Raw genomic sequence first — 6,061 nt, forward strand, 5'->3', positions numbered from 1 at the left:
TCCACTTTATATCTTGGATTTTATTTAAAAAATCAAATACATCTGTTAAAAAAGAGGGTAACTTATTAACATAAACTTTTAAATAATCATGGAGGAAAATGCCTATATTTTTTAAAAAGTAATTATGGCCTGATACTATAGGACGACCAGAAGGTTTGTTAAGACTTTTATGAATTTTAGGTAGGCAATAAAAATATGCCTTCCTACAGCCTTCCGTTTGAAACTTATTATTAACATCATTCAAATTAAAATAACCTAATCTGTATCCTTTTTTAATTAGCTCCTTATATTCAGATATGGCTGAGTAATATTTATCTACACTGCATATTTGATAAACAGTTCTATCATTAAGGTGTTGCATGCACATATCAAAATAATCCATATTATTTAAAACTACTAACTTGTTGCCCTTGTCAGCAGGTTTGAAAACAATATTATTTTTCTTGCTTAAATTCACTAAAATCTTCCATTCTTTTACTGTCATGTTATATTCTATATTGCTCTTAGTAGACATAAATTCTTGATGCCCTACATCCAAAGAATGATTGACCATCTTAATAAAGTTAGACACATCGTAATTAATTACATTCGGAAAAAAGTTACTTTTAGAAGAAACCCTATTAGTATTAAGTTTGACATAAGCATTAGTCGGTTCATCCGACATACAGCTATAAAAACTATCATTTGAGCTTAATGTCACAGAATCTGAATCTACACATTCATTAACTGCATCTAAACTAAAAAAATATTTTAAATAGAGTTTACGACTGAACCTAAACATATCCATTTGTAATTCATGTAATCTAGAAACAACGGTAGGGACATATTTTAAACCTAGATTCAAAACCGAAAGTTCTACATTACTAAATTCATAATTAGACAGGTTTACCACATAGTTATTTGGCATATTAGCAATGTCTCTACCATCTTCCTCGTTTGTAGCCTCCTCGCCTGGAAGGCTCGGATGGGATGTAGTCCGACTGTTCCCGATAACGTTTCTGCCTCGTATTGTCCCTATGTTGTGGTTGTTCAACCCGAAAATTCTGCCTGAAGTGTTCCGGTTCATCAGGAGGTGGTAGACGTGGAAAATCAATGTCTGCTGCATCTTCTTCAAACGATGTGTAACCGTTCTCTGAGGCAGAAGCAGAGGAGTTCAAAGAACGTACTCTATCAGCGTCCTGTTGAAATCTCACGTGTTTACGTCCTGTACTACGATTGGTTTTAGTCACAAAAGCTTTGTTCAGTTCGTAGTCGCGTAAGTCACGCAACAGTTTGCCTTTTTTTCTATCTATCAGTGTAAGTTCATAATCCTTTAATTTTTCATTCATCTGTTTAAGGAATTCATCCAAGAATGATGTAGCTACACATTTGGATAGGTCATTACACATTTTTTTAATGTCAGCACACAATTCCTGTTGTTTTAAGCGGTCCCGTTCAACTAGTATATGTAACCACTCCGTGGTACATTTGTGAGCTGCAGCAACCCATCTTTTATGAAACAGGACTTCCGTATCTTTAGAGAGATCAAAAGGTGTAGTAGGATCTTTAAATGCACGTAGTCCCCTGGGGGTAGTCTCAGTATCAATGTATCGCTGTAGACCGCATATATTAAAGAAGGTAGCAGTCTCTTTAACCATTTTTTTCTCCAAATTTTCGAGAAGAACTTTATGCCCAGCTTTATCAGGAACTAGATTCTTTCTGCCAACACTGCAGAAAGGATTAGGGAAACGTTTGTTACGTTCATCTTCCCACTTTTCCCATAGTATATTGCCTTTATCCAGACCAGTTCTAGTAGTTAATAGTCGCTCACCTCTCTCAATAGAGTTGCTAACAAAATTGTCCAAAGATAGCTGTGAACCATCCATGGTATCACGTAGAACCCGAGGAAATTGTGCTAGTGAATCCGAAGTCATGGGACAGCAACAGCACAGCAACAACAGCAGCAAGATGAAATGTAAAAAACAACGAGCTGGATTCACCAAACACGGTTTATTCTGTAAAAAACTTTAACACTCTGACGTCTCGGCCTTAGCCTTCCAGGAGTATAATGAAAAATGAAACAAGCTCATCTTATATACAGATCTAAACACATTAATCAGGTCAATAAAGCAATTATCTTATTAAAAAGTATTAATTAACTAACCAAAGCTTTCCAATTAAAATCCTCATTAAGTCCATTAGGACACAAAGTTTTAAACTTTAAAATATAGACAGTTTCTTTATATAATAATCTTTGTCTATTCCTTAATAAATCAACATCATTAATTAATATTTGTTCCAAAATTGATGCTTTTAACATTTTTTCATCACTATTGTGCATTTCAAAAAAATGTCGTGCAACAGGACTTTCATTCTTAATATTAATGATGTCCCTAATGTGTTCCAACAATCTAACCTTAAAAGGTCTTTTAGTTTGACCTATATAAAATTTTTGACAAGGACATTTTAATGCATAAATAACTCCCTCTGTTATGCAACTAAAGCATTTGTTAGCTTTAAAAGGGATGTTGTTTATATAATCAAAATTAGAGATAACAAAGCTGCAAGCCTTGCATTTACCACACTGGTAAGTACCTTTAGGTCTTACTTGTTCGATCATGGTATTAATAGGCATGCTAAATCTACTTCGTACCAAAAAATCTTTGATGTTTCTGCCTCTTTTGTATGAAAATTTTAGATGAACATTTAGCCATGATTTAACATCATTCAAAGTACTAAAATGCTTCCAAAACAAGGATACAATTTTGACCAATTCAGAAGTATAACAGCCATAAGTAGTGACAAAATACATAGTTTCTCTAACAGCTTGATTATTTTGGCTAGTGTAGAATTTTGATATTTTCTTCGATAATCCATTTTGTTTGTTAATATAATCCCATAGTTTATTAAGACTTTCATCCAGATTATATACATTATACCCTCTTTTCAAAAATGAATTGTACACAAAATCCAATTCCTTCCTAAAAATTGTTTCATCATTACATAGCCTAAAACATCTTAGCATTTCTCCGTAAGGTAAAGAGTTTATTGTATGTGGAACATGTCCGCTGGTGCCATGTACATACAATGTATAACCTTCAAACTTTCTATTCACAGAAGTTATTAACTTATAACCGCTAGAAATGTCGAGAATTACATCTAAAAAAGGAATTCGAAGGCCCAATTGTAGCCCATCAAAGTCCAATAAAAATCTATTGCGCTTCAAATCAGAAATAAATTCTGTAGCCATGGACTGTCCACCTTCCACTAAAAAAATTAAATCATCTACGTATCTGTAGTATCTGATGACATATTGAAGAAAAAACTTATGTTTGTAAATATATTCATTCTCAAATAAACCCATGGCCAGATTGGCATACATGGGGGCAAAGGATGCCTCCATTGCCGTACCTGTTTTTTGATGATATGTAGAATGATTAAATTCAAAAAAGTTATTGGTTAAAGAAAAATATAGCAGTTCTATAACATACTCCGAAATAGGAGACTGACCCAAAAACCATCTCAAGGCCTCTAAGCCAAAATTATGGCTTATGTTCAGATAGAGGCTTTTGACGTCAACTGTCAACCAGTACATATTTTTATTCCACTTTATATCTTGGATTTTATTTAAAAAATCAAATACATCTGTTAAAAAAGAGGGTAACTTATTAACATAAACTTTTAAATAATCATGGAGGAAAATGCCTATATTTTTTAAAAAGTAATTATGGCCTGATACTATAGGACGACCAGAAGGTTTGTTAAGACTTTTATGAATTTTAGGTAGGCAATAAAAATATGCCTTCCTACAGCCTTCCGTTTGAAACTTATTATTAACATCATTCAAATTAAAATAACCTAATCTGTATCCTTTTTTAATTAGCTCCTTATATTCAGATATGGCTGAGTAATATTTATTTAAACAGCAAGAACCACCTACAACAGTTCAGGTATCTGATCACAGTAGGTGTGCAATGCCATCCTGCTCTTTTACTGTCTTTTTCTTCTGCCCTAATGTTAAGAATTGCTGTTCTTGTGAATAATTTTCATAGTAATGTATATTGTAACAGTTCATTTAATCAAGTGCGGCATTTTTCTGAATAAGGATGTCTTGAGTAATTAAAGGTGAACAAATTAAATGTGAATGTAACTACAAGTATATGTTGTGCCTTATTAATTACACTTGCCCACACCCTGTTCTAACTCACCTAAAATTTCATCTTGGAATATTTCTGTCACCTGAGGTCATTGTGATGTTCTTAGGTTCATAGGTGTGTACTAGGCTAATGGCCCTGGAGCCTTTACAAGCCTAGCCCATAGGATTACCCTGGCATCGTGCCACCCGACCTTAGTTCCAAATACCTCTGTCGAGTAGAGCCACTGGTGTGATCCCTGGGTGAATTTTCTATTTCCCATCCACTCATCAATATTTCTCTTGAAGAGGGCCAGTGAGGTGCTCTGCTTGACATGTATGGGAAGTCTATTCCATAGTATGAGCAGTCTCTGGGTTATGAACCTGTCCCTCCAGCATGTTCTGTTGATTGAGGTAATAAGGTTGAGGTCTCTGAAGCGTGTAGTGTGGAGGGATTGGGATTTCTTTAGATGTAGCATTTCTAACAGAGCTGGGTCAGACATGGGCTTTGTAAGTCAAGCAGAGATCACCTCTGAGTAGGTGATATGAGACAGAGAACAGTTGGAGTTTTTTGAGTCTGTCCACATAGGACAAGTGTTTAAGGCCTCGGATCCTCTTTGTGAGGTACTTTTGCGGCCTCTCCAGGTGTTGCAGGTGTCTAGTGAGGTACATGCCAAATGGGGCATTGTACTTGATGATTGGCCTAATGAGGGAAGAGTAGAGGGAGACAATGACCTCTTTCTTCCTGGATCAAGACCCTTAGTAATGAGGTGTGCCACGTAGAAGATGTTAATTTAAAGAGTGTTCCAAGCATCGCAGTCTTCTGGTAGAACAAATTCTGGCATAATATTATGCATGTTTTTCCTGCATATCATACCTCACTGTACCTTGTATACATTCCTTTACAGGTAACATCCATGCATGACAGAGTGGTGTGGAATTAATGTACTCATATGTCAGTAAAATATCTAATCTCAGCAATAAATAAAGACACCCACACATTCCGTAGAGAATCTGTTATTTTGAACATTGCTGTACTCTTTCTGGGGTCTTTTCTTGTTGCTGAATGATGTAATTTTCTGAAACAATCTGGTTCAGCTCTAACTTCCCAAAATGTATACAGTTTGTCTGAAAGGTATAAATCATAATAACTTTTTTAATATTCACCCAGCATTTCAGGTCACAGTTCCATGATGCAAATACAGAATCAGTACGAGACGTCCACACGAATCACAATATTGTGTCCTCTTTTCTCAGGGATTTCTATGGTGTCTTTCACCAGATCAAAAATCTCAAGACAGTACTATGCACTTTTGTAGCCTTTTGTGCAGCTTTTTGTTGCTAAGACTGTACTCCTGTATCACAGTGCAAGTGTTTCCTGCTCCCTTTTAATGTCACTTTTCTAATTTAAGTCGTAATGAAAGAACCTGTTCATGCCTCTGCAAGCCTTGGAATAACAGTCTGGAACCATGGGACAACCTTTATCATAATGCCATACAGCTTACTATAGTACCTTTCAAAGTCCGCAACACACAGGCTGATGAAGGAGAGTACAGAAAAAGGAAGTTCTGTATTCACCATAATGTTCTATTCACCATAATGTTCCGAAAAAGGAAGTTATGTACTCACCGTAATATTCTGTAAAAGGAAGTTATACACTCACCAAAATGCTCCAAAAAATGAAGTTGTGTACTACCATAATGCTCCATCTGTGTTGTCCATTTTCATTTTTCCTGAACCTATGGGTTCGGATCCAGTCTCTTGGATATGACTCAGCCATTGCAAATGCTAGTGGCAACCAAAAAACTCTCAGACTTATCCCCTACCTATAATGCACCAACCTCACGTACCTCAGATCTTGTTTGTTGATAATAGCAGAAAGAAATATCTGTAGTCATTTAAAGAAGAGACTATATCCAAAGCTCAATATCAAGGAAGTGGAATCCCTTA

This window comes from Protopterus annectens, chromosome 4.part0 (assembly GCF_019279795.1).
Source record: "Protopterus annectens isolate FY-2018-M chromosome 4.part0, PAN1.0, whole genome shotgun sequence".
In the NCBI taxonomy this organism is placed as follows: Eukaryota; Metazoa; Chordata; order Ceratodontiformes; family Protopteridae; genus Protopterus; species Protopterus annectens.